General features: G+C 47.7%; 1 pseudogene; it reads right to left on the bottom strand.

Moving 5' to 3' along the window:
• LOC116865510 overlaps positions 1-22,876 on the bottom strand; it is a 30,193-nt pseudogene extending 7,317 nt beyond the window's left edge.
• Between the last annotated feature and the right edge of the window lie 4,973 nt (positions 22,877-27,849).

Here is a 27,849-nt window from a genome sequence, read left to right as displayed (position 1 = left end):
ACTGAGCCACCCAGGCATCCCAAATCACACCCCTTATTTATTATTTGTGTGATCCCAGGCAGGAAATTGAATCTACTTCAGCCTCAGATTAACAATGTTAACTCACCAGCTGGTGGTGAAGGTTAAATCAAGTAATAACATGTGAAAGTCCACTAGATTGAGTCACCTTGAGGAAAGATTGTGTTGTGCTCTCTTCGTGTCCCTATCACACATTGGCTAGCATATAGTAGCAAATACATGTATACCGACTACTCTGGCTAGTATTTTTCATGTATGAAGTATTTGGTGTGAATTCTCTTATTTAATTGTCACAATGACACTATATTATTACTCCCCTTTACAGATGAAGAAAAAGGCTCAGAGAGATGAGATCACTTGTGCAAGGTCACCCAGATAGGAAGGAATAGAGCCAGGATTTGAAAGGCAGCCTTCAGAGTCTAGGGTCTCAACTATACAATATTCTGCATGGTAGGGGCTCACGATTTATCAAATGGATGAACGGTACCTGGTAGGAGTTCAGTTAATGTTTATTGTACAAATGGGATAACAACATCCTTTTCTTAAGAAAGAATGTATTGTATCTCAATTTTTTTCTCTTAAAAAAGTTCTTTCACATTTAATGGGTTCTGTGACCATGGTTTAATTTTGGGGAATTTGTCCATTGTAATAAGAGCAGCCTACAAGGCAGCCACCAGCAGGATCAGACCCGAACGCAAGGACTATTCTCTTAGGTCAGACGAGTCTCTGAAATGAAGACTCCGCCTAGGTTCTTTACCTCATCCTCTCCCAAACTGCTTCTGAGAACGTGTGCTGAAATTTCTCCTGGCTAGTAGAACATCCTGATCACACACCCATGACTAGTGGTAGCTAAAAATTAGTTACTGCAGTTTAGTATACATCTCATTGCTCTGCCGTGTCCTTCTACCCTGTGGCACGGCCATGTCTCAGTCTCCATCCCTGGCCCCCCCACTGCTCTGCTCAGCACACTACCACCCACACGCCCCCGCCCCCTTCATCAAAATCTGTGGGTCAGCAAACAGTCCTGAAGGGACGAATTCTAACAATGGGGTCAAACACATAAATGATCAAAATAATAAATTCCACGCTGTGATACAGAATTGACTCATAGCTTAATGAATATGTTCTTTCTCTGTGGACAATTAGTAGAAGGACATTTCTCAAATCTGAGAGATCAAGCTGACAGGCCAGTGGGAAAGAGTTGGTTTGGGAAGGAAGAGTGACAAATGACATTTTAGAAGGAGGATATCTACTCTTCTTGCCAGGCCATACATTTAGTTTTTGCAGTGTTCCTATCATTTCCGAAGTATGTGGCCTTCATCCCTCCCTTTCCATGTTCCCTTTCCACTTCTCCACACCTCACTTTCCCTATCTTCTTAGGGAAGCAACAATTTCCATTGTTTTTCTGTGGTCTGTTATAAGACCCAGAACACCAGCCCTAGACTGGTCTTTGGGAAAACATTGCTTTTAAATCACTCCGTATTCCATAACTCACACACCTTATACATACACAGAGAACAAGAAGTTTAGCAATTTTATAGAAAAAAGGGACCTAATAAACATTAAACTATAAGCTAGCACTGCCCAACAGTAATGCAATGCAAGCTGCATATGTAATTTAAAATTCTCTGGTGACCACATTAAAAAAGTAAAAAAAGACAAGTGGAATTAATTTCAATCATATATTTTATTGAACCCAATATATTACAAACAGAAACATTTCAACATGTAATCCCATAGAAATAATGAGTGGGATATATATTTTTCAGACTAAGTCCTTGACTTCTCTTCTACACTCATGACACATCTCAATTCAGACGAGCCATATTTTTAGTACGATTGATAGCTACACATGGCTAGCACTACCATATTGATAGTGCAGCTCTGTACTATTCATATCTTCTCACATATTCTAATTTTTCTGAACAGTCACATATATTTTGCATGCATTTTGAACCAGTGTATTCAAACTCTCTTGCGTTCTTTCCCCCCAATGTACTGTATCTATAAATAAATGTCACATGTATTTAGATGTTGCATGCATTATGTATACTTAATAGATAATATAGATTTATCTCTATGATTGCTGTGGTCTATATAAATGACCAATCATTCCTAAAGTCAATCTAATGATCTTCTGTTGTGTCTCCTGATGACACATTCACCTCCTGGGCATCTGGGCAATTTAGCACTCTGTTCTGAGTATTACTGCCACGAATGCCTTTTTTGAGAGCAGAATTCATTTTTTCCTCTTTGTCTCTCTCTCCCTTCCTTCTCTCTTAGTCTCTTGGCCCTTTCGGGATTATAAAGAGTGAGGTTGAGCAACCTCCCTTCCTCAGTTGGCCCAGGATCAACCAACTTTCCACCATATGGTGCTGCGCGAGGGCATCTGCATCTGCTGTGATAAAGTAAAGTAAGTGACCAACTCTGGGCCCAGGGCGGTTAATTCATGAATGTGTGTAGAGAAGGAGCAAGGGATGGTGGGGGGTGGGGGTAGACCTTGAAAGGTGTTGAACAGACAGCTTCTTTCCTAAAGGTTTTGCAGGAGAAAAGAAGAGCCCTTCATTTTGAAGTGTAATGAGAAGATGGAATAACAAAATAGAAAACACAGGCATGAATATGGATACAGCTCTCCACATGGCCCCGCTGACTAGAAAATGACAAGGGAAAGACTATCATGGCTTCTATTACAAAGGTGATGGGCTGGATGTAATTAGGGATTAATCTGAAATTTCTGGTACATACCCAGTGTCGTGGGAGCTTGACAAGCTGCCATCTCTCCAAGTTCCCCAGGAGGAGCAGTGTGGCTGGCTTAATGGGGGAGGGGGGTGTCGGGGGCGGGAGGCGGGGCTGCCCATAGCAAGCCACTTATCACAGTGCTAATGAACAGGGAGGCCTTCCAAGGGGGGAACTGGAGTGGTGGTGTCACTTTCCCTTTGTTGTGTGCATATTAGCCGGCATCTCCGCAGGGGCAGTGACTCGTCAAGGAGGAGACCAGTTGCTAGGTAACAAGGGAATTTGAGGGAAGCCCCCTCCCCCATCCCCAGCAGAGGGCCAAGGGGGCTCCGAGGATTTGGTGGTTAAAACAACTACAGCCTTGAAGATGGAAAGATTTAGGGTTACCCGAAGGAGTAGCAGGCTGCTGTTTGGGGCGTGGCGGGGAGGTGGAGTGGAAGAGAACTGCTGTGACCTAGGGGTGGAAGAAGGGGGAAGATGGGACCAGAGAATAAAGGAGGACAAGTATGAAAAAGGGAGAGAGGGAGAAGATTGTGGGGGAAGAACACGTGTCCATCATGAGAAATGACCTCATTGTGGGAAGGGTACCAGAGCCTCCATCAACTCCGGGGGCCTCAGAAGCTTAGGACAGACAGTCTGTGCAAAAAAAACAGGTGAAGTATGCTCTCTGGACCAGCCACGTCTTGTCTGGAGACTTGTTGGAAACCTATCAAACCACACCCGGGCCTACTGGTTCAGACACCGTGTTCTAACAAGCCCTCCAGGTGATTCAGAAACACACCAAAGATTGAGAGCCACTGCCACAGAGGGATGAGATGGCTTTTGGAGGGTGAAGAGGGAGGTGTCGGGGTAAAGACTGCACCAAGCAAAGTTAAATGGGCAAGGAAAACTTAATGCAAGACTATGCAAAAAGGAGAGAGGTCGGAACAACTTAGTCTGAACTCAGTTGCCCTGCCCTAGAGGAGCGGAGGGTTTTTCAAGACTGGGGTGAGCTAGTGGCAAAACACTGGAGGGTGTTGGTGGGAGATGGGGTTGGGAGGAGTCCTAGTTCATTTGTGTTTGCTAATAAACTTCTCCTATTTTATGACAGGAGGTAGTTTTACAACTTGGAGCAAGAGATCCCCCTGAAGTCAGCCCCTGCCCTCCCACAGAGACTGGAGATGGAGAAATTATCTTCTTTGATGATTACATTTCAAAGAGATGGTCCCTAGGTCCTAGGGAAAGACATTCCTGAGTTGTAAAATTGGCAAGAGGCTTTAGAAAGGATTTATATACATCTCAAAGGGACAGAGAAAGAATTTACAAGTTTTCTAATGAAAATGCTCTAAGAAGAGGGAGGTCAGGAAGAAGTCTGGAGTTTTTAGAAAAGCTGATGAGAATGGTAAGGCTGTCTTGGTCAGGGGGGAAATACAAATGCTTGGCACAGTCAAGAGAAGGTTGTCCCCTTTTTGAATTGAATCCTTCCTTTGAATTCTTCTGCTTCTCTTTGTAATTTAACCCAGCACCATACTATAGGCTACAGAGCCATAATGGAGGTGACAGATGAAAGGCAGCTTCTTCAGAAGATGTCACTTCAGGGGGATGGGCAAGAGGGAGATGGGTGGAGCACGGGCAGGGGTGGGATGGGGAAAAGCATTTTGAGCTGAGCATCCTCCCTCTCTCTTCTGCGGGTCTCGCTTCTTTCAGGGGCAAACAGACTGGGACACACAGAGAGGGGGGCAGCTTGGGCTTGTTTGGCTTGACTCTCTCTCAAGGTTTTCTGAAGTGCTGACCCCATTTGCTTGCACCAAAGTGGCTGTGGGGAAGATAACAAGCCAGATGAAATCAGGTCTTTGCTGTTGCCCAAACGCTCGCGACTTCCCGTGGCCCTACCTCGGAGGGGCTTGTTCAAGATGAACTGTCTTCCAATGGACTTACAGGAAACCTTCATGCCTCTAACGGGGGCTGGGGGTGGTTCCTGGGGACATGGCCGCCCTTGTATTTGAGCATTAGAAGTCTGGCCAGAAGGGCTGGCTTTCTTCCCATTCCTATTGTCCGCCATGGCCCTGCTTCTTCCACATTCCTGGTGACTGAGCATGCAGCGTTGATGGGGCTTGAACTATTACAAAGGACAACAGGCTCTCGTTAGTGACCTTTTAGATAACCTGCCTTTGGTGGGCGGGGTGGGGGGGGAGGGTGGTAGTGGTTCTTGAAATAGCAAGGAGGCAGCTGTTCCTGGAAATGCAGCCAAGAGCTCTGGCATGTGGTTTTGGGTAATGTGCTCTGGGAGGCCAAGCAGCCCCTCTTTGCCCAGGCCTGGTCACCACACACCCCGGAGCACCTTTGCTCAGCTAACCTGCCTCCCGCTTAGAGGAGCCAGGCCACCAGAGCCACAGGTCCTGGAGGCAGGGGATGGGCTCATCTGGGTACCCGTGTCTGCTACAGCCTCCTGCTTTGTCAATTGCTTCTGGGCCAACAAAATGGTGGCATTTAGTAATAGAAAAGCTAAAAAATGTCCATCATTATCACTTTATCTTGTGATCCTTTCCTTATGTGTTTCCTTGGACTGGGGGGTTCTCAAGGCACGGCTGAGTCCCAGGCTGATGCGGGGGGCAGTGTGTGAGCCGGAGAACACAGGGCTTGTCCCTGCTGCCTTCCTTTGCTCCACTCTGCCCCTGCCTCTTACCATCTTTCCTTTCCTCCATAGCAATATTTCTGGGGTCCAGACCCGCCAAAAATGTGTGCCTCTTTCATCACGGTCAGGAGTTTGAGAACTGCTCCCAGAAGAACTATCAGAAGAGGGGCAATCTTGGTCATATTATAGAGATTCACTTAATAAAACAAAAACAAAACCAAAAACAAATAAAACCACAAAAAACTAAATTAACCACAAAAGGACATCATCGAGCGCGTGGTAACATTTTTTGCTTGTTTGCTTGAATTGCTAAGGATGCAACAAATGTAGGGACAATGCTCATTTGTGACAAAGATCTACAAAATGGCCAAACGAACATTTTAGTCTGAGCTAAGAGATGAATGCAACTGCACGTAACTAACTTACCAAAGAAATTATTTAGTGATGCTTACTGTATGCTTGGCAGGCACACAACTGCAAAGAGCACATTTGCCTCCTGTAGGACTTGGTAAGTAAGATGCCCTATTGAGTAAAAGAAGCCCAAGGAGCCTGGAATTGTGTGCGGCCAAATAACATTTTCAAGGCTAACGGTTCTAAGGGATCTGTTTAAAAGACACTGTTTTAAATCCATTTAAAACAACAGTACGCGATTCCCATTTTAAACTGTTCGTCCCCGGGCATAAAGAAATCTTCCTTATGCCATATAAACTCTGAGCACAGCTAAACCGAGGACCGATCTGAAGAAATCGGTTTTAGCCGTAAGAGGAAAAGGCTGGAAACCAAACCCTATCCCTCCCAAGTGTCTTTACTCCGTCTAGTTCTAAGCAGCAGGCCGGTAAGCGCTTGTAAGCATTTGCATTGCAAAGCAGGCTGGAAATTGGCCTTGTTGAAACAGGGGCTCCTCGCGAGGCCGCCCTCCGTCTCCCACCCTTGGCAGCCGCGACCTGCCCCCGCTAAAAGAGGCTGACACGTGAACGTTGCAGCTGAAAAGAAGCCTTTGAGCAGCTCAACTGTTTAACTAATTAATGCAGTTCTCTCCCTAAGGTTAGCAGTGAAAGGAGTGGGGGTGGGATTTGCGAGTGATACACCGCTTTGGGTCTATTATCCGCCGGCAACGGAGACGCAAGGTGCGCGCGCCCGGTGCAGTCCCGCCAAACGCGCCCCGAATCCCCCCTAATCCCGGGCGTTGCGCGGATCACAGCGAGGCCTTGGGCTGCAGGGCGGCCCTCCGTGGGTCGATAACAACAGGAAAGGCTCAAGCTGCTTTTGATCCTAGCAGAAATCGTAAGGAAAAAAAAGTCAGCAACTCCCACCGTGGAACTTTTGTCGTCTAAACTGGGAGGTTTAAAAACCAAGCGAACCTTTGAGAACACTACGAAGTGACCTGAGACTGAGGCAGAGGGCTCCCGACGCAAACAATTGCCTTTGTTGGAGGTGGAGTGTTTGCCTCAGTCTGATGGCCAGACCCTCAAGTCCGGGGAATGGAGGCCCAGGAACAGCGGTTGGGGCCTACTAGTGGGGGTAGAGGGGGGTAGTGGGGAGGGTTGGGGGGGCTGTGGGGGGAGTGGGGGGAGGTGGGCGGGTGGGGAGGAACCAGCGTCCTGTTGTATGACAATCTGTGTGTCCCGTTTCTCCCCTTTTTCTTTTCCTTTCAGTTAGGCCAACTAGAGCCAGACCCGTGAAAACTTGTGAAGAAAAATCCAGGTTTGGTATCCTGCAGTAACCTCCCCACTTGATTATTATGTCTTATTTATTTATTTTAACAAGTTACTGTTTATTTATTGTTGTTGTTATTTTCATGTATTAGTCTGCTTGGGCTGTCATGATGAAGTATCACAGGCTGGGTGACTTAATGGAAATTAATTTTCTTAGGCTTCTGGAGGCTAGAAGTCTTAGATCAAGATGGCCACAGGTCTGGTTTCTAGTAAAGCCTTTCTTTCTGGCTTGCAGACAGCCACCTTCTCACTGTGTCCTCCATGGCCTCTCCTCTGTGCATGTGCACTCCTGTGTCTCTTCCTCCTCTTCCAAGGACACCAGTCTTAGTGGATCAGGGCCCCATCCTCATGACCTCATCTAAGCTTAATCACCTCCTTAAAGGCTCTGTGTCTGAATACAGTCACATTAGGGGTAAGGCTTCAACATAATGGAACGTGAGGGACACAGTTCTGTCCATAACACAACTCTTTGCTCTTCCTTCCACATTTGCAGGCCTATCTTTTTTATTTCTCTTCTATTTTATTTTCAAAACTCAAGAAGGTGTGTATCCGGCATGGCCCCAGGCATATGGGGGATAAGTGCTGGGTGCTGGAATGGTGTCCTTTGTTAGGGGCTCTTGAAGACATGATGAGTGTGCAGTGCCTGGGGTGCAGGGCTGAGCATGGACTGGGACGCCAAGTGCTGCAACTAAGTGGTCACTACCTAGTTTCTCCCCTTTCCACATTCAGCTTCTAGGAAAGGAGAGACATACGTGTATCCATTTTCTCACTCCCATTCATTCTCCAACTTAGCCTGGCTTCCTCCACATGAAATGTTTTTTATTGAGATGGCTCAAAACTCCCTGGTCAGCATCTCCCTGCCTTGTGCTGTAAAGGAACAGCACCCCCCCACCCACCCCACTGCCGTGTTTCTCTGCTCTCACACCACTACCTGGACAACACTTCTCACACCACATGTGTGCATTTATTCCCACACTGATCAATTCTGCAACACTGCCCGGGGGGGTCTGTCATTCAATTCAGTTCTGACTCTACTAGGAGAGACGTCAGACCCCACAGGAAGTGCACGGCAGACGCCAATTCAGGTCTAGGTTATCACCTGTGCCTTTGACCTAGTGGCTATATATCGGAGGTGGCAACAATTGACCCTCCCATCTGATTACTTTCCTAGAGCAGAACTCACAGAACTCAAGAAAACAGTTTATTTACTAGCTTACCAGTGTGTTATAGCAGGATATAACTCAGGGACAGCCAGATGGAAGAGATGCCCTGGCAAGGCATTTGGGAAAGGACGAGAACCTTCCACAAGCCCTCTCAGGGAGCCAGTCTCCCCACACCTTTATGTGTTCACCCCCCTATGAGCTCCCTGAACCCTGTCCTTTCAGGTTTTTGCAGAGGCTTCATTAGGTAGGGATGACTCATTGAATCACTGGCCATTGGTGATTGATTCGTGCTCCAGTTTTTTGTCCCTGGAGGGGTGTGTGTGTGTGTGTGTGTGTGTGTGTGTGTGTGAAAGTTCTAATCCTCTCATCACAGGGTTGGTTCTCCTGGCAACCAGCCCCCATCCTTATGGGCTTTCTAAAACTCACCTCATTAACATAAACTCAGGTGAAGTTGACAAAGTTTTGTTTTAAATAATAAGACACTCTTTTTGCCTTTATGGCTCTGGAGCTATTTCAGGAACTGAGGCCAAAAGGCCAAATATTATCCCAAAGATGATCCCATAGCTCTTACTGCTTGGAAATTCCAAGGGTTTCAGGAGCTCTGTGCCAGAAACTGGGATGAACACCAAATGTACATTTCTTATTGTAAATTACAACATCATATTCCCCTACACGCACTTCATTCATTCACTCAAGCGTGCATCCAACTGAGCGTCGCCCGAGCCACAAGCCAGCTTCCCCACCTTGGCCCGACGAGGGCCCTGCAGACAAATGGATCTTCAGCTCTTGGATCATCTCCTTACTTGACTGGGTTGTGGGATTGTACATAAAATTTCTCTCCTCTTACATCTGGATTAGAAAAGTGCTATTTAGCTTTTAGACACTGCTGTCGCCCACATGATGTCATTTTATCTTGGGGAGTAGGAACATGATCGAGTCGCTTTATTAGAACAATGCCGTGGCTGTTACAGTTCTGCATTTCGGGGGAGGAACTGAATTCCTCTTAGAGAGTGATGGTTCTTTTCTTTAGAAAAATACCTGAAGGAGCTCCTGGATGGCTCAATCAGTGAAGCGTCTGAATTTTGATTTCGGCTCAGGTCCTGATCTCAGGGTCCTGAGATCAAGGCCTAAGCCCCAGTCCTGGCGTCAGGCTCTGTGCTCAGCGGGGAGTCTGCTTGAGCTTCTCTCTCTTCCTCTGCCCCTCCCCCTGCTCAAGCTTTCTCTCTAAATAAATAAATGAAGTCTTCAAAGAAAAGTACCTCGAGGGGCGCCTGGATGGCTCGGTTGGTTGAGTGTCGGGCTCTTAGTTTCCGTTCAGGTTGTCATCTCAGGGTCCTGGGCTCAAGCCCTGCGTTCGGCTCCATGCTGAGATTGAGGTCTGCCGGAGATTATCTCCTTTTGCCCCTCCCCCAATTGCGCGCGCTCGTGCGCGCTCTCTCTCAAATAAACAAATCTTAAAAAACAAAACAAAACAAAAAAACCTTGAAAGGCCTTTTGGAAACACACTGTGGGAGCCCCATGGGGCAAGAGTTGTGGAAGAACAGCCCACTGCATGTGTGTTACCTCCAGAATGCCAGAGCATTGCCCCAGAGGCTTGATCAAAGAGGGCTTGGGGGCCCAGATAACTCGGAGAGGCAGAAGGCTGGAGAAGAGTCTCTACAGGCAGAGGTGACCCGAACGAAACTGGCAGGGTTGGAAGCCAAGGGGGAAAATGGTCCTTGCTACTACAGAATATTCAGTTCTAATTATTTCTATCCTTATGCTCTTCGCTGGTTTCTCCTTCATCTGCAAATACAGGCAGGCCTCAGAGACATCGTGGGTTTGTTTCCAGACCACCCCAATACAGCGAATGTCACAATAAAGCAAGTCAAATGGATATTTTGGTTTCCCAGTACATATAAAAGGTATGTCTACACTATACTGAAGATTATTTTTTTAAAGATTTTATTTATTTATTTGACAGAGGCAACAAAAGAGGAAACACAAGCAGGGGCAGATGGAGAGGGAGAAGCTGGCTTCCCGCTGAGCAGGGCTCGATTCCAGGACCCTGGGATCATGACCTGAGCCAAAGCCAGATGCTTAATGACTGAGCCACCCAGGTGCCCCATACTGAAGATTATTAAGTGTGCAGTAGCATTATGTCTAAAATGAGTCTGTACTTTATTGCTAAAAACACTAACCATCATCTGAGCTTTCACTGATCCCAGATCACTCTAACTGATATTATAATAATAATGAAAAAGTTTGAAATATTGTGGGAGTTACCAAAATGGGACACAGAGAAGTGAGCAAAGGCTATGGGAAAATGGGGCTGATAGACTTGGTCCAGACAGGGTCGCCCCAGCCCTTCAATTTGTAAGAAACACAGGATCTGCAAAGCACAGTAAAGCGAAGCACAGTGAGATGAGGTGTGCCGGGGCCTGGTGAACATCTGCTCGGCTTACTGTGCCTTTGGGACTTGGAAATTGGAGTGACCGTGGCCGAAGACAGGGTGATGGTGAAGGAGTAGATGGAGAAAGGATGAGAATAAGCTGGACCCCGATTCTCCAAGGCTCATGCAAGCGGGGAGAGAGACCCTTCAGCATCCTCAGGCTGGGCACTGACCTTTCAATACTCATAGAGACGATCCATTCAACATCTCGCTGTTCCTTCCTCTCATTTCCTTGGTTCTCATCCCTCAGCCTGTCTCAGCCACTCACTCCCACATTCACAGGTAGATCTTGTCAGCCATAATTGCGGCATCTCTTCCAAAGCTTTGGCTTCAAGCATCCTAATTGCCGATTACCCTTACCTATCCTTCCTGCTCACTTCCTGCAACGCCTTTGTTCTAGAAATAATCAAACACATATGGATTCTAATTTTTCACTCACTGAGTTTCCCGTCCTTGCATTGCTATTCACTTTCATGACCTCACTCATCTCCTAACCCAGCCGAGGGTCTTTGGCCCATCCTTAAAATCACCATCAGCTCGGGGCGCCTGGGTGGCTCAGTTGGTAAAGTGTCGTCTTCAGCTCAAGTCGTGGTCCTGGGGTCCTGGGATTGAGCCCCACATCTGTCTCCTTGCTTTGCAGGGAGCCTGCTTCTCACTTCTGTCTCTGCCTCTTGTGAATAAATAAACAAAATCTTAGAAAAAAATCACCATGAACTCCTTCTTCCATCAACTCTTCCTGGCAAAAGTCTAGCCCTCGTTAAACCCAACTCTTTGCCTCCTTTATGTCTTCACCCAAAGAAGAGCGTGAATGTTACTGGGAAAAGTCACAAGTCATCCTGGTTATTCTCACTTTAAACTCATGAACTCGAACGTCAAGTGGGCAGTATCAGACTGGATCCAATCAGGCAAACAAACTATTCTGAGTGTCTACAACAGTGGGAATCCAATACAGGGAACTGGTCCCCTAAGGGACTGATGGACTGAGAAGTCAAGCAGGCTGGGGAGGCACCCTTTGGATTAGCAACAAACAACATGAAGCTCTACCATCTTTAGGTTGGAGACCAAGATGGAGACAGCATCACCAGAGTCCAGGACCAAAGGCACCAGGTAATGGGTAAAAACAATGGTGAGTGTCTTGGGAGATAGCTGGAGAGAGAGAAGAGAGGCAGACAGGGCCATGTAGGATGTGCAAGAGGAACAAGATGGAGAAATTCCTTGGCTTTGTCTTCCTCTGCTCTCTCAGCTCTCATTAGGGTTCCTATTGGCTAAGTCAAGCTGGAGGCCAGCTAATGGAGGAGGCTGGGAGACATGGAGGAGGGCAGGGAGAGGATGAGGAGAGATGCAGGGAAAAACAGGACTAGCACAGTCCCTCCCTTTTGTTCCTCAGGTTCCTGTCCTTTCAGTCTGTGTCGGTCAGAATTCAATCTGAGAAGAAGCAAAAACACACACGTGCGCATATATGTACACACACACGTATGTTTCTCTTTTTTTTTTTTTTTCTAAACATTTATTTACTTGACAGACATCACAAGTAGGCAAGGGGCAGGCAGAGAGAGAGGAGGAGGAAGCAGGCTCCCTGCTGAGCAGAGAGCCCAATGCAGGCTCCATCCCAGGACCCTGGGATCATGACCTGAGCCAAAGGCAGAGGCTTAACCCACTGAGCCACCCAGGCGCTCCTCTGTTTTTGTTTGGGCTGGATAATAGAGTATCAGAGACCAGGTAGTTTATAAACAACAGACATTTATTTCTCACAGGTCTTTAGCTGGGAAATCCAAAATCAATGTGTCAGCAGATTTGGTGTCTGGCGAAGCCTAGTTCCTGGTTCAGAGATGATCTGGTTCAGAGAAGCCTAGTTCCTGGTTCAGAGAATGTATCTTTTCACGATGTCCTCACATGGTAGAAGGAGTGAGGGAGCTTACTGGGGTCTCTCTTACAAGGGTACTAATCCTATTTGTGGGGCTTTACCCTCATGCTCTAATCACTTCCCCAAAGCCCCATCTTCTCATACCAACACATTAGGGGTTAAGATTTCAACATATGAATTTTAGACACAAAATTTAAACATTTATATACATATGTATATGTGTGTGTGTGTGTGTGTATATTTTTTTTTTTATAGGAATTTTACCTTGTGCAGTGTGGGACCTGGTTATCCAGTCTATGGGTGGCTGTTGTGCCCATTGTCAGGACCTGATGTCAGTAGGGCAGCTGGTTGGGAAGGGAACATGTGAAGGAGAAAGCAAGAACATACTAGACCCTCCCACGATGGGCTGAACCATGACAATGGAATGCAAGTCATGTCAACCTTTCATCTCCCCCCACCTCCAATACTTTTGATGAGAGCAATCTGTGGTAGAATCTGGTACCCTTTACCCCAGAATGAAATATAAACCTGGCCCAGAGTCAAAGAGGCTGAGAAGGAGATGTGCCAGCTGCGGGCCAGCTGTGCCCCATGCCAGCAAGGACAGCCAGCAAACGAGGGCCATGTGCATGAGTGGTGACAGCCCCTTATATTCTGTGCTGACCTCCTAGTACAAAAAGAAGAAAATTGCTCCTTCACTTTGGCCTTCCAAATCTCACACAAAATGTCCTTGTGGCCCAGATGAACGCAGAACTTCTCAGAAAAGAGACTTATTTCTAGCTTAACTAAACTGACACTCTAGAAACCCACTGGATACATGACAGGACAGAGTCTGTATTCTTCTTTTAATGATACTTAGATTTAATTCCAAATTAAGAAAGTAGCAAAATAAAGCTTCCATCTATCACACTGTGACTGCCTCTCATACAACCAAAAACATACTCCTTCTCCAAAAGATGACCCAGAGTCCCCTTTTCCCTCTTTGGGTCATAATCATTTGTCTTCTCACAGAGTCACATTATCTCTGTGAGCTAGAAAGTTAAAAATTATGAATGCATTTATGTTGAATGGTAGATGAATGGAAGAGGGGAAAAGAAAAAACTGGTTACATAGACACAACTTCACATCAAAATAAGAGAGAAATGCTCCTAACTACCATGATTCTTGTTTCCACAATGGATCATATGGTCTTCGCTGGTGTTTATAACTACTTTCCTCTTTTACTTCCTTCATATTTCCTTTGCCCATAGCAAATTTGACTAGACATGATTCCTTGTCTCCATTCCCGAGAAGTCTGGGCCATTGGCAGTCCTGATAATGTAATTTTCCGTGGTTTTCAGTCCAAGGCCTGAGAGTACTAAGAGACACCAAGGGAGGCTCCTGCATTCCAGACATACTCCTCAGGAGAAACCCAGATTCCCCTTGAAAATCAGGACTAGTCACCTCACCCAGTACACAGCTCCCCTTCTTTGTTGATTTGCTGGCATAAGGAAACCAATGGGGCCAGATGGCACATGTAACAAAACCAATGTGTCCCTTGGTGGTGGCATTCCTTCTTTGGGAACTAGAATGTCTAGACCAACAGAGCTCAAAGTTGTGGGGATGGGAAGCAGAACTTCCTAGAGGATGTCCCCTCTCCCCAAGTAATCCTCGCGTCCCCTGGTAGGAGGTTGATGACCAAAGACACTTCCGTAATGGAAGGGGCGCACCTTGTTCTCATTAAAACAGACACTTCTTCTGGATACTGACTCCCCTTTCCTGTCAGCCATGTGTCTGACAAAAGCACGACCCTGACTGTGCGGTTGGCCTCATAACGGCAGCATGTAGACCCCACCGTGACACCTGTACTCTAGGATTGGATGAGACTGTGACAAAACACTGGGATGCAGAAGGGTCTTGTCCTGAAGGAGGCAAGTTGCCCTTGCGAGGGCTGAAGAGGGGTTGGCTGAGAATGGCTTAGACTGTTGACTAGTGCTGGTTTGCCCTCAAGGGGACACCAGGGCAGTCTGGGAAGAAGCAGGGACTAGAGACCCCACAGCCACCCAAATGAGGACATGATCACTTCCTGGCACAGGGAAACACAGACCTCCAAGCCTGGGCCCTGCTGGCCACTATCACACAGGGGCTACCTTCTTTAGTCTCTAGGCATTTCCCTTGTCTCCCCTCTATAGTTTCCCTCTGGGAAGGGACAACTTCTTCAGGATTTCTTAATTCTCTATGACCTTCTTCTAAACAAGGCACCATGGAGTCTGGCCTGAGGCACTCCCAGGTGGAAAAGAAGCTCTGGCCTGAACTTTTACCCTGGGGACAATTCTGCCACCCCTACAGCCCCCCCCCCCAGGTATGTCAAGGAGATCTGGGTAGCCACAAACTGTGTCCCAGGTAGAAAGCCCAGCGAATGAGGGAGTTCTATGACCTCAAGGATTTCTCGGCATTGGAGGGTGTTCAAACGAGACATGAAGGAACACAGGGCTTTTCCTAGAGAAGCAGACAGCTGGTGGTGTTCTGGTTAGTTCCTGAGTTATAGAGACACCAAACCAGATCCATCAGGGCTACGATGTGAGCGCCTGGGACAGACCGTTTTGCTGTTACTTGGATTGCTTCAGCCGTATTTATTCTTAACATCACACAATTGATGAAGTTCTTAAAGTGAAATTCCTGAACATGTTGTGACCTATGACTTCTTCCTGTGTCCTCTTGGGGCCAAAATTCAACAAAAAATTTTGCCCTTTACTCGGAATTTCAAAAAATAAGTGATCGGGTCCTGTTATGGACTGAATTGGGTGTCCCCCTCCCCCATCATATATGGAAGCCCTAATACCCTGTACCTTAGAATGTGACTGTATTTGGAGATAGGGCTTTCCATGAGGTAAGTTAAAATGAGGCTGCCAAGGAGGGCCCTAATCCAGTCTGACTGGTGTCCTTAGAAGAAGAGGAGATTAGGACACACACAGAGACACCAGGGGTGCTCATACAGAGGACTGAGTGAGAAGGCAGCCAACTGCGATCAAGGAGAGAGACCTCAGAAGAAAACAAACCTGCCGACACCTTGATCTTGGACTTCCTGCCTCCAGAGCTGTGAGAAAACAGATTTCTGTTGCTTAAGACTCCCAGTCTGTAGTACTTCGTTCTGACAGCCCTAGCAGACTCAGGCCCCCCAGACCAGCATGTGTGTGTTGTGTGAATGCTGCGTGTGTGTGTGTGTGTGTGTGTGTGTGTGTGTGTGTGTGTTGGGTAAATGGTGGGGAGGGGACATGTCTGGGAAATGGCCCACCAGTTGCTGTGGGGAAGGACTGCAGGCCCTGATCCCACCCCTCACTTGGCTGCTGCCCTCTGTCTTCAGGACGCCCTATTCCCTGATGTGGGTGGGACTAGTGCCCTCGTGTCAGGGCTGGAGAGAAAATAGAATCAGAGATGTGGGTTAGCAGTAGGATGGGAAGGAAGAAAGAAGCAAATTCATTTATAGTCTGCGGAGAGCCAACCAAGGATCCCGGTGGGAGACAGGGCCAGGCAGAAGGCCTCACTTTCCTAAATAGAACTGTGTTTTGACATTCTCCCTGCAGCTGTTCTCCCCCACGCTTGTCTGTCTCTCCAAAAGCGCTAATAAAAACCGGCGGATTTTAGCCTCTCACTGCGCCATCTGGTGGCGCTCAGGGAGACAGACCGTGGTTCCTGTGTATGCGGCCCTGTCTCCCCAAAACCTCCGGAACTGCCTTCTGTTCAGTAAGAATGACAGACGGGGAGATACAAAGACCTTTGGGAAGAAGGTGACAGGGCAGAGAGCACTGGGCTGGAGTCAAAAATGGACCCTGGCTCTGCATCTGATTAGCTGTGCGATCCCGGGCAAGTTGATTCATTTTTTAGTGTCCGAGCTTCTTCATGTAAAACAAAGAATACGGGTCACCAACACCAACGGGATTTTGTGAGGATTCACGGAGATAAAAGTCCCAGGAACAGTAAAGGAATGTGGTCCCTCAATAAATGCTTCATCCCTCCTTCCCTTCTTCATTCTTGGATTCCCCCATCAGCCGCTCCCCACCGCGACTTACAAGATTTTGTAAAGAATCCAGTGTTATTACTGCTATAGGCACGGCTCTCTTGATTCCAGTGGTGGGGGTAGGAGGGCCCAGAAAAACCTAGATCTGCATGTTGGGAGAACAGGAACGCATGGGTCATGGGAGTCCCGGCTGAGACTGGGAGACACCCCCGCCTCCTGCCAGGCACTGCCCTTGAAAGAATCAGAGCTAGTGTCTCAGGCCTGACCTTGACATCTTTCTTTTAGAAGAGGACTGTGCCTACTGATGATCAGGAACAGGAGGTGGGGGCATGGATAACTGTTGTATGTTCTTATTTTTTGAGATCTCCTCAGGCCTGGGAATATGAGTCCATGAACTAAAGCAACACTGATAAGAACATGAGTCAAAGGCCCCAGTTATCTAAATAATGCAAAACAGACTGACATTATGCACATGTAGAACGTTTTCAATTTGGGTTTAAGGGAAGGAGGAGATAGAGAGTTCCATGTTGAGAAGGGATTCCAACGTATTTGAAAATAACTCAAGTCTTTTCCCCACACATTAAAAAAAATCTGACGGTATCTCTCCTGTATCTCATTGGGGTAGAGGATGTGTTTCTGGATATGGCATTACTGCAGATTTCATGTCCTCTCCTGAGGGCCACCTTTGTCCTCTCTAATATGCTATTCTTGGAATTCGTGATTTAGCTGGGCAAGGGTCCCACCCTAAGACCTGGAAAATATTCATGACAGAAGAAAGAAGAATTTGGGACAGACCTTAAACCCTCCTGGGGCCTTCCAGTCTTAAGATCAATGACCTTGACTGTCTTTGGTGACCTGGGCTCCCCCTTCTTGCCCTATACAGTGGATCCACAGACACTTGAAACTGAGCCCCCTCCTTTTATCTAATTCCTATCTCAGTAACTCTACCCGGTTGCTCAAGTTCAGAAACCAGAAATGTGGGACTCCTTCAGTCCTGTATACCATCTACCTTACCCCCTTTCCTGACATTTCTAGCATACTGTGCCCAATGTTCTTGAGCTCATCTCTCTCTCCTGCGTCCTCCACCTTGGCTCCGCTGTGATGGACTGACTCCCCATGGGCTCTTTGTAATCCGCCACCTGAGGACCCCCAGCCATCTTCCTGGCATCCCCAGCTCCTGTCTGAAATGCCACATCGCAGGGCATGGGGTGGTGTCAAAGGGGCCAATGAGGCATCCTGGAAGGTGTACTCATTAACTTGCAATGAGGTTGTTCTGGTGACTGCTCAGGTGTGATAAATTACTTCTGAGTTCAGGGGTTTAAAACAACCATTGGAGTAGACTCACTGGTTACCTGGGTCAGTAGGTCACCACTGGCTCCTGTGCCCCTCAGTGTCTGAGGATGGGGGGCGACTCTATGATTGTGCACTAGAAAGAATCCCCTGCCAGAATCTTCACACACAGGTCCAGCAGTTGGTGCTGGCCATTGTCCGGGCCTGTAGTCGGAGCTACCAAGCACAACTTCCCATGAGGGCTCTCTCCCTCCGTGTCCTGGGCTTCATCCCAGCATGGCGGCCATTGGGGTAGAGGACTTCTGAGTCAGTTACCGGGGGTGTCCAAGCATAGGCGCTTACTGAGCAAGGTGGTGGCCACAGGGCCTTTGACTCCCATACCTTGGAAGCCATAGAATGTCGCTTCTGTGGCCTGCTCCGGGCTTTGAGCACATTCTTCAGGCCAGTCCCGCCTCACAGGAGAGGATGTAGTCCCTACTTCATGATAACAGAAATCTCCTCAAGGAGTTTGGAGATATGCATTAAAACTGACACAGGGTCAACTTTGACTAACGGGAGACAGGAGACGGAAGACACATTTTCTTTCCCTCCCTTCAGAGGACCATCCCGAGATGTAGCGTCTCCCACCATTCCCACCATCACTGCTTCCCACCATCTCGCCCTTTCCTTCACTCTTGCTGCCCTGCTATTCTACCATCCACATAAAGCCTCCGCATTGAGCCTTGTCTCTGGCTCTGGGCTCTAGAGACGCAGGCTAAGCTATCATCCATGGTCTGTCACCAAACCTCATCTGTGCTTTTGAAAATCTTTCTCAGTCATTCACTTCGCTCCACCCACACCGACATTCTCCACCCTCCCCGCCATCTTGCTTAGACCACATCAGGCCTTCCTCACAGATCCCTTTGTGTCTATGCTTGTGATTCTGTGTCAGTCCAGCTGAAGTCAGAGTTATCTTTTCGGAACAAATCTTGTGACAGCATCAGCCCAGCCTCAGCGCTGTTGACATTCTGAGTGGGGTCATTCTTTATGGATGTGCAACATAGGATGTCTGGCAGCGTCCCTGACCTCTTGTCACTAGTTACCAGTAGCACCTCACTCCCTGCTTGTAACAAGTAAAAATGTCTTCAGACGCTGTCAAAGGTCCCCAGGGTTGGGGGAGGGGTGGGTCCTAAAATCATCTTCGTTGCAAACCTCTGGTCTGAAGGAAGCATCCTGAACATGGGCCAGGGCAGGCTGGCCCAGCTCACCAGATCCCACCCTCTCTCTCATCTCTGTGCAACAGCCACTCTGCACTCCTCTCAGCATTCTCTGACTGTGCCAAGGCCTTTTCCTCTTCAGGCCCTTTCACTGCTGTCCCTCAGCCTGGGGCATTCCCTTTGTTCCTATGTCTCCACCACTCCCCCACCCCCCAACCCCCCAGCACACACACCTGCAGCCCATGACATTGTTATCAGTTCTCAGCTGAAAGGTCACTTTTGGGGAGGCTTTTCTGTCCCCCAGGCTAGGTTAGTCCCCTAATGGCACCTGGGACTTGGTCACAATGACTGGGAGTTAATTAGCTTTGCAAAGCTTTGTTAATGCTTGTCCTTATTCTTCTGTTAACTGCATGATAGCCGGGCTTAGCACAGAGCTTGGCAGGGGAGAGGTGCTCAACCTGATATTGGATGAATGAATGAATGAATGAATGAATACTCCTTATACGTATTCTTGGGAATATCTTCAGATTCCTTCCTCTCCTTGCTTTAATTTTTCTCTGCCACTGTAAAGCAGGGCCCTCACTCCCGGTGTGGGTGAAGGCCCCATTCTCTGATGTTTTAGCAAGCGACCGGTCTAGCTGGTCCTGGGAATCTCTCCAAAGTCTGCACAGCATTCTGACCTGCTCTTTTGCCATGAATTTATGCAAGTCTTATGTGGAGTACTCTAGACTCTTACCAAACCACTCCAGAGGCGCATTGAGGACTCAACTCAAAGTCCAAGATGTTGTATTTGGTTCTCTGGATCTCCCCCTGGGCTGCTGCATCCACTGAATGGCATCCCCTTTGTCTTTTCTCCCCCTCTTTCTCCTGACAGCCTCCTGTAGTCTCCAACAGGGACACCAAACGTGAAGTGAGTGTCCTGTTTTGGATCCTAGGTCTTCGGGGGCACAAACCATGTTTCGATTGTGTTCAGTTTTGAATGGGTCAGAGTGAAGTCCTGGTATTTTTATATTTAAGCACTTGGGGGTTTGTGCCTGTTTGAGGCTCCCGAGTGTCATGGGGTTCTGGCTGGAAATGGTCAGTATGTTGATCTCCGAGAACCCGAAAAATATTTTGGGGGGCATTGTTTAGAAATGAGTTTGGCAAGCAGTTTTTGTTAACTGACTTTTCTAGCTTGCTGATGTGCATTCTTAGGAACCTCTGGAAAGCCAGGGGGAGGAAACTGTCATGGGAGCATCTGCAGTCCCGAAGCTCCAGCTTCCGTTAGAGTTGTGGAATCCTTGGAGTTGTGATAACCCTGGGATTTACTCCCCCTAGTGGTTTGACAAAATATAACTTCTCTGGATGAAAAGGACAACGTTTAAGCCCCAGCTACCAGCTCTGAATGTGTGGCTGTTCAGAACCGAATTAGGCATGAACTGAGGTGATGAGTCCGTGCATCCTTTGAGAATAAAATGGGAAGTGGGCTTATGGAGGCAGGAGGAGGTGAGGTGCCTAGAAGGGCCAATGAAGCTGTTTTTTCCGGAGTTCTGATCCCAGATGGGTTTGCCTGGGACGGGCCAGAGACTCAAATTCTGAGGATGCTTTGCTGATAACAAAGGTAGGAGAAAAACACAGTCTAAGGGAAAGCGGGAGGGATAAACAAAAAGAAAGAAAAGAAAAAGAAAGAAAACCATCCTTCAACCGATCTTTGAAAATCTTTGTTGTTGTTTTTTAATTTTAATTTTAATTTTTTTAAAGATTTTTTAAAAGATTTTATTTATTTATTTGACAGAGAAAGATCACAAGTAGGCAGAGAGAGTGAGAGAGAGAGAGAGAGAAGCAGGCTCCCTGCTGAGCAAAGAGCCTGATGCGGAGCTCAATCCCAGGACCCTGAGATCATGACCTGAGCTGAAGGCAGCAGCTTAATGCACTGAGCCACCCAGGTGCCCTGTTGTTGTTTTTTAAAGATTTTATTTATTTATTTGACACACAGAGAGAGAGACAGCGGGAGAGGGAACATAAGCAGGGGAAGTGGGAGAGGGAGAAGCAGGCTTTCCACGGAGCAGGGAGCCTGATGTGGAGCTCAGTCCCAGGACCCCGGGATCATGACCTGAGCCAAAGGCAGACGCTTAACAACTCAGCCACCCAGGTGCCCCCAATCTTTGAAATTCTTTATCCTCTTGCTAAGGAAGCAGAAGAAAACAGTAGCAGGACTTCATGCCTCATGGTGTTACCCTGGGTTTTCCTGTTTGGGGCTGGTAGACTTGTTTTATTCTATTTCTTTTTCTGCAGGTCCTGCTTGGCCTACAGTCCGCTCAGATCCCTGTGTCCGTGAGTCAGATTGTCACGGGCCAAGCTGTGTTGCAATCACTGCTGTTGGGTGAGTCAGCCATGTTTCAAAGTGAGTAAGAGCTGTTTTAACTGTTTGCTCTTAATCGGAGACCTTTGTGTTTTCTCATCAAGAGGGGGATAATTGCCCTTTTCTTTTGCCTTAACAAGCCCCAGAGAGACAGGCGGGGAACCCTCAGCCCCTGCTTTTTTTCTTCAGTGGTCCTATCACTCAACACCACCTACGAGTTAGATTTTTTTGCTTTCTGCATAGGATACCTAATGAAGGAAGCTGTGTTCCAGAGACACAGTAACATTGAAACCTTAAGGGCCAAGCTGAAGAGAAATGCTAGGTTTTGGGTACAGAAAAGGTGAACTGTCCTCCTTTGGTGCGGAGAAATCTCAGTAAGTTCTCCAAGGCGGTAGCGGGTCTCACTGGCGTTGTAAAATCCACACAATTTCTCAGTTAAATTGATATTTATTTAAAAAGCGCCTTTGGTGATTCTAATGTGAGAACCACTGGTCTAGATGCACATCAAAGTCAGTTAGCAGGAAGCGCTGGTAGCCCCAACCTGGGATTAGCTGAGACACGGCCCTGCCCAGACATCTCTCTGTTGGTGGCTCAGGGCACACCATCTTTCCCAGCTCAGCCTCAGTTTCCCTCCTCAGGCTGTCTTCTCCTCCTGCCTCCCTCCAGACCCCAGGAATCCCTTCTGTGGAAATCCCCCTCTGGCCTCCAGCATCCCCCCTGGGTTGCACCCGGCTCGGACCACCTCCAGCCTCACCTTCTCCTTCCTGCTGGCACAGAAACTTCCATACCCCTTCTTGGCTCTACTGATGCCCGCTTTGGCTTATACCAGCAAGTTCTCCCTCTCCCGACCACCCCCAAGAGGGTGTGTGATCGTTCCTCTGTGGGGAGCAGGGAGATAGAGCCACTGGGTAAGCTCCCGAAGACCCCTGAATCTGGTTCCTTGTCTGTAAAATGAGAAGATTCGACAACCTCGTAGGACTGGTGTTATGTGAGGCCGTGAGCTTCACCAGCATGAAACAGATGCTTCATAATGGATCCTGGCTGAAGCCTGGAAATCTGCATGTGTGTATCAGCTCCGGTGTTAGGGGTCGGTGGTGGGTGGTGAGGATCACACTAAGAAGTGTTGCTGACGATGGTGCGTCTCCACTTTGTGAGCTTCAGAATCGTCCAGGGAGCTTTCAAAAAGTGGAGGTGCCCAGGCTGAACCTGGGACCGATGAAATCTGTACTGCCGTGAGGGGAGAGAATAAGCATCTGTGTTTCTGATGGCCACCGCGCGATTCCAACGTGCAGCCAAAGCTACGAACAAGGTTTTGGGATCCGCAGGACTGGATTCTACTGACCTTGAGCAGATCACTAACCTCTGAGCCTCAGTTTCTCCCATCAGAAAAATGGGAATAAAGTATGCTCGTCCTTGTTGGATTATGTAGATTAGTTGAGACAGTTCTCCACAGGACCAGCACAGTGCTCATACCTTCCCTTCTCTCGAGTGGAATTGGGGAGCTGGTGGACCATGGTGGGTGTCAGAGGCTCCCAGCAGACTGAGGCCCTCTCAGCAGCCCAGGGCCCATCCAGAGTGCCTAGACTCTCTAGGCTCAGAGCTTATCTGCCTCTTGCTGCTCTGGTTCCAGCAAATTTATGAATCCAGCTCTGGCCTGGCCCACAGGGAGCCTGGTTTCTCCCCATGGGGCAGGGCAGGGGGGGTCATGCCAACAACCCCTGCTTTCAAGTACTTAATTCCACACACTAGTCGGTTAAAAAAATTAGTAACGATTAAATGAAAGAGGCAAATCCATAGCGTTAGTTCCTTCTGTTGTTTTTCGATCACCAATATGCAAAATGGTCTCTCCCTTCTGGGTTAAAATGTTGTTCAACGTCTGGCCACCTGGAAATATGGCCACCACTTACATTATTTCCATGAGAATACGTGTCCCTTCCTGGGAGACGAGCATGGCACCTGTGAGTGTGCCTGGATGTGTGTGAGTTTGTGGGTGTGGGGTTTGAAAGAGTGCGAGGGTGTGTTCAGTGTGTGTGAGCATATATGAGTGTGGGTGTGAGTGTGTATGGGCATGTATATGGACATGCAGCATGTTCGTGTGTGTGAGTGCACTTGTGTGAGCGTGTGTGTGTGAGAGAGGAAGGCTGCATATGCTGGGAGTTGTCAAGAGTGAGAACGCGGATTTCTCATTCTCCCCACCAGTCTCCAGATTCTACTTTCCTTTATCCTCTCCTAAGCCTTATGTAAACTTAAGACAACTCGGGCTGAGACCTTCTATTACTGTCAAAAGCCATTTTGAAGTAATTCAAGCACTCTGTTTCCATTCTTCTGGGAAATCCTTGCAGTCTTGGAAATCATAACGGCATGCGACGCTCATCTGTTGCCTTGTACGATGGCCTTCTCGACAAATAGATCTCATCTCTTCTGGGCCCACCCAGGGCCGGAGGGCGTGGGGGGGAGTGGCAGAGACAGCCGCGCATGGCCCGCCACATGCCAGCTTCTGTGCTATTTTACTCTTTTTACTGTACTACACTGGCAACTGATCTCTCTTTTGCTTTCTTTGCTGCTCTTCTTTTGTCTCTTTGAGCTTTGGTGGGGCATTCCTGGTATTAGGTGACCGGCAGTTTGTGTCTGAAGCTTGGTGGGACCCGATTGTCATCTTCCCTGTGCCCCGTCTGTCCCAGGGCAAAGGTCTCCTCCATGGGGAAGATGCCCTGGCCTTCTTCAGCTTCATTGTCTACACCCAGGCCCGCAGAGCAAAGTGCTCCAGTTTCTAAAAGGGGAGGACGTATTCCGAGGGATTGCCGCAGCTCTCTACTTTTTTACACTGCCCGGACTGGGGCATGATTTCAAATTTGGTTTATCTGAGTTTCATTTCAACACGTGCCGTGTCGTGACAAGGCTTCTTCAACCGGTCAGGGGCTTCCGGTGAGATAATGCAGTCAACTCCAGGCACGTGGAGAAACTTACATGCTCTGTTTCTTCAGGGTGGAGTATTCTGGCTGTCGGATATCATAACTGCCCTGGTTATTTCTGGACATCCTGGGGAAGGGTGAGCATTTTCTGTCTCTCTGCACAAGGGCCGTTGGCAGCCGCCCTGCTGCCAGAAACCAGATGACCAGCTGCCAGTCTTTGAGGGTCAAGGATAGAGCATAGAGGGCAAGGCCAGGGACTGATGTGGGGGGATGCCACTGGTCTGAGGCGGAACATGACTCTAGTTAAACATATCATTTCTTCTCATCTCTTACTGCAATTATAGGGACGTAGTTGTATTTACAGTTTGTGTTTCATGAAAACAGCTCTTTCACGTGGGCTGGAATCATTTTTATGTTGCCAGACCTTGGCCTCACTCGATGGCCTTCCCCAGAGTATCATTTTAGCAACAAACACTGATGAATATGGTAAATCTGTAGAAACCCTTATAGATTCCTTTGAGTTTCTATAGGTAGAATACATATTTTAAAGCCCACTGTATTGTAATTACCAATATGCTGCGTCTTCTTTTGTTTTTCTTTTCTTACAAAAATGTAAGGAATGGGGGCACTTACCAGAAGGTTCTATGTGTCCTGCATGCAGGGACAACGCTTTTCATTGTCAGTACAGCCAGGGAAAAGGTACAGAGAAACTTGCGTGTTTGCTAGTCTTTGTTCATAGGATGGCAGTATTTCAACCATAGGATCATCTGGAAGTTTTATCACCACACAAGGTGATGAACATCTCATTATTCAAAGCTCCATTGTTTTATACCTTCCTAGAGGCAGAAACTGTACCAACTTTCAGTATCCATCAAAGCAGATTACACGCGAATGCACTGGGTTTCAAAGTACTCGAGCACCTTTTTTCTGCCATTGTATCAATATCTCTTAGGATCTGGATTTGGGGACTGACTGGGGTTGGCTTGGATAAGCGAGTAGGGAATCTCAAGATTTGTCTGGAAAGTGGGAAGAAGGTAAATCAGTGGGAGCCAAAAAAGGTCCCTCTGGAATTGCTTGTTTTGTTTGTTTGTTTTCCAAACTAGTTCCCTAGTATGGACGTACCCAAGTTTCTCAAAACGGGAGCTATAAACACCAAAAGAATGTGGCCACGGGCCAGGGGCCCCATTCCCGGCTCCCCTCTTCCTTCTGCTGTTTCTCATTCTTGGAGCAATCCTCTCCCTTTGAGAGCCTCTGCGTGCCCACGGGCCCAGCCCAGACCTCTTCTCTAAGGCTGTCATTGGAGGAGGTTACTTGAGTACACGGTGATGGGAGTTCGGGGCAGCTGGCCAGCAGTTCAGAATGCCTGCCGCGTACAGAAGCCCCAAGCCATTCAATCAAATACACAGGAACGTTTTGGGGCCACCCTGAACTTCTAGGATCTGCCTTCTTACATAATGGTCCTCTTCAGTGATTTCAAAACCAACGAAGGCAGAGGGAACCTGAAGAGACCAACCGGGCATTGGGAGCAGACCTGGTTTGCCACTCTTTGTAAGTTAATTTTAGCATTCCTTACTCCCTGTTGTTAAAAACAAGACAACTGGCCCCAAATAGAGTCGCTTATGCGAAGTCCCACGTCAACACACCGAGACTTCACTTAATGACTGTTTCAGCTCTTGGAGAAATGGAATCTTAAACTAGACTGTCAGGAATCACCTCATCAGCATTAGTTAAGTAATCTGCCAGGTCGATCCCTGCCATGCCCTAAAGGAGAGTAACCTTGCAATAAGCAATTTACTTTTGGTCTGGTCTAATGTCCTTGTTCTACCCCCTTCTGCCTAGAATAGTCTTTCATTTTGTACAGCTCCTTCCTGTCTGCTGGGTGCATGAGTATCTGAATAAAGCCAATAAGGTCTTTAACTTGTCCTCCGCTGAGTTTTGTTTTTTAATACCATATATGTGTGGTTTTTTAAAAATTCTCCTTTGAGCTAGTTAAAAGGTCATCCTCGTTCCCCCATTAATGAATTTGATAAAACCTTTGATGTGTTTTCATTTTCTATTTGCATGAGAGGCATGATTTTTACCTTTTAAAATATATCTTTCTACATTAGGTACATAATATGCTAAGTACTCTTCTAGATGTGGATGGGGAGCAAGAATTCTCTGTCCCCTCAAGGGTTTTTCTAGCTGGACTAAGAATCAAATTGACTTGAGGCAGATTAACAGGGGAAAATCACATTTAATGGTGCACACACGAGGAATCCACAAAGACACGGAAATTCCAAAGATAGGCAAAATGACATGTACGTGTCATTCTGAACTAAGGAGAAGGGGGTAGAGGTCTGGGACTTCAAAGGGAAGGAATGCACTTCACAGGAAGATGAAAAAGGGTCAATGTTGGGTCAACAAGTGTTTGCTAGGCCATACAAAAACAACGGGACATAGAGGACTCTGACCAAACAGGCCGTGTTAAGTTCTTCCCTATCTACCACACCCAGTTCATATCCCACTGCGCTTATCTATAGTGATACCTCGCTTCCTGATGCAGGTTCTCTATCTAAATTATTTTTAGGCAGTTGGGAGCGGGGAGGTAAAGAGCTTTTCCTGAATCTGCTGGACTTGACGCCTTTTTAATTCAAAATCATTTTCCCGCCAAAGTGGCCCATTGTGGGGTGGCGCCTTACATGAAGCCCCTTTGTGTGTTTATTTAACAAACCCAGAACACAGGTCTGGGTGCTACTCATGCTGTTTTAAGTGCTTGATAAATGTGAACTAACTTAATTCTCCTAACAGCGCTACAGCACTAGGGAGTCCCTTCAGCCCCTCTTAGCCCCTGTTATCAGACTGACGCTCAGCATCCTGGGCGAGGGTGCGTGGGCACTAAGAGCCAGGGGAGGGAGCCCAAGCACAGGCCTGGGTGAGGCTGAGGCATCCAGGCCCTTCTCCTGGCTCTGGGGCTCCCTCTAAGTGAGCTGGTGGGTGAGATGAGAAACGGGCCCCAACTTTGTTTTGTAGGAAGCTGCATCTTGAAGGAGCAAAAGAGTTGTGTTGACGGGGGGCAGGGCAGGGGGGCTATGATAAATGGGTTCAGTAGAGAAGTCCCCAGCCAGTGGGGGGACCCACAATGGGCCTGGTGGTGTGGGGCAGTGCTCTGACTGGCATGATGACCATTGTGCTGTGTTTCTTATAAAAGTCAACTTAGGGGCACCTGGGTGGCTCAGTCGGTTAAGCGTCTGCCTTTGGCTCAGGTCATGATCCCAGGGTCCTGGGATCGAGCCCCATGTCTGGCTCCCCACTAAGCTTGGAGTCTGCTTCTCCCTCCCTCTCTGTCCCTCCCTGCCCCTTGCTCATGCATGTTTTCTCTCTCTCTCAAATAAATAAATAAAATCTTTTTAAAAAAGTCAACTTAACTATCACTCCACATCTTCTCCTGAGGGCCCTCTTCTTTCTCAGAAAATATGCTTTAGTTTATTATTTTTTTTAAATGTATGGTCACCAGGCCCAAGGGAGAGTCAAGGTGACAGTGGGAGGCAGCAGGATGGGGGTGGGGGCGGTGAGGGAGGGCACAACTGGAATCT

This window comes from Lontra canadensis, unplaced genomic scaffold, assembly GCF_010015895.1.
Source record: "Lontra canadensis isolate GAN:19392208 unplaced genomic scaffold, GSC_riverotter_1.0 scaffold1, whole genome shotgun sequence".
NCBI lineage: Eukaryota > Metazoa > Chordata > Mammalia > Carnivora > Mustelidae > Lontra > Lontra canadensis.
Note: the sequence above shows the minus strand (reverse complement) of the source record. Positions and strands in the feature narration are given on the sequence as shown.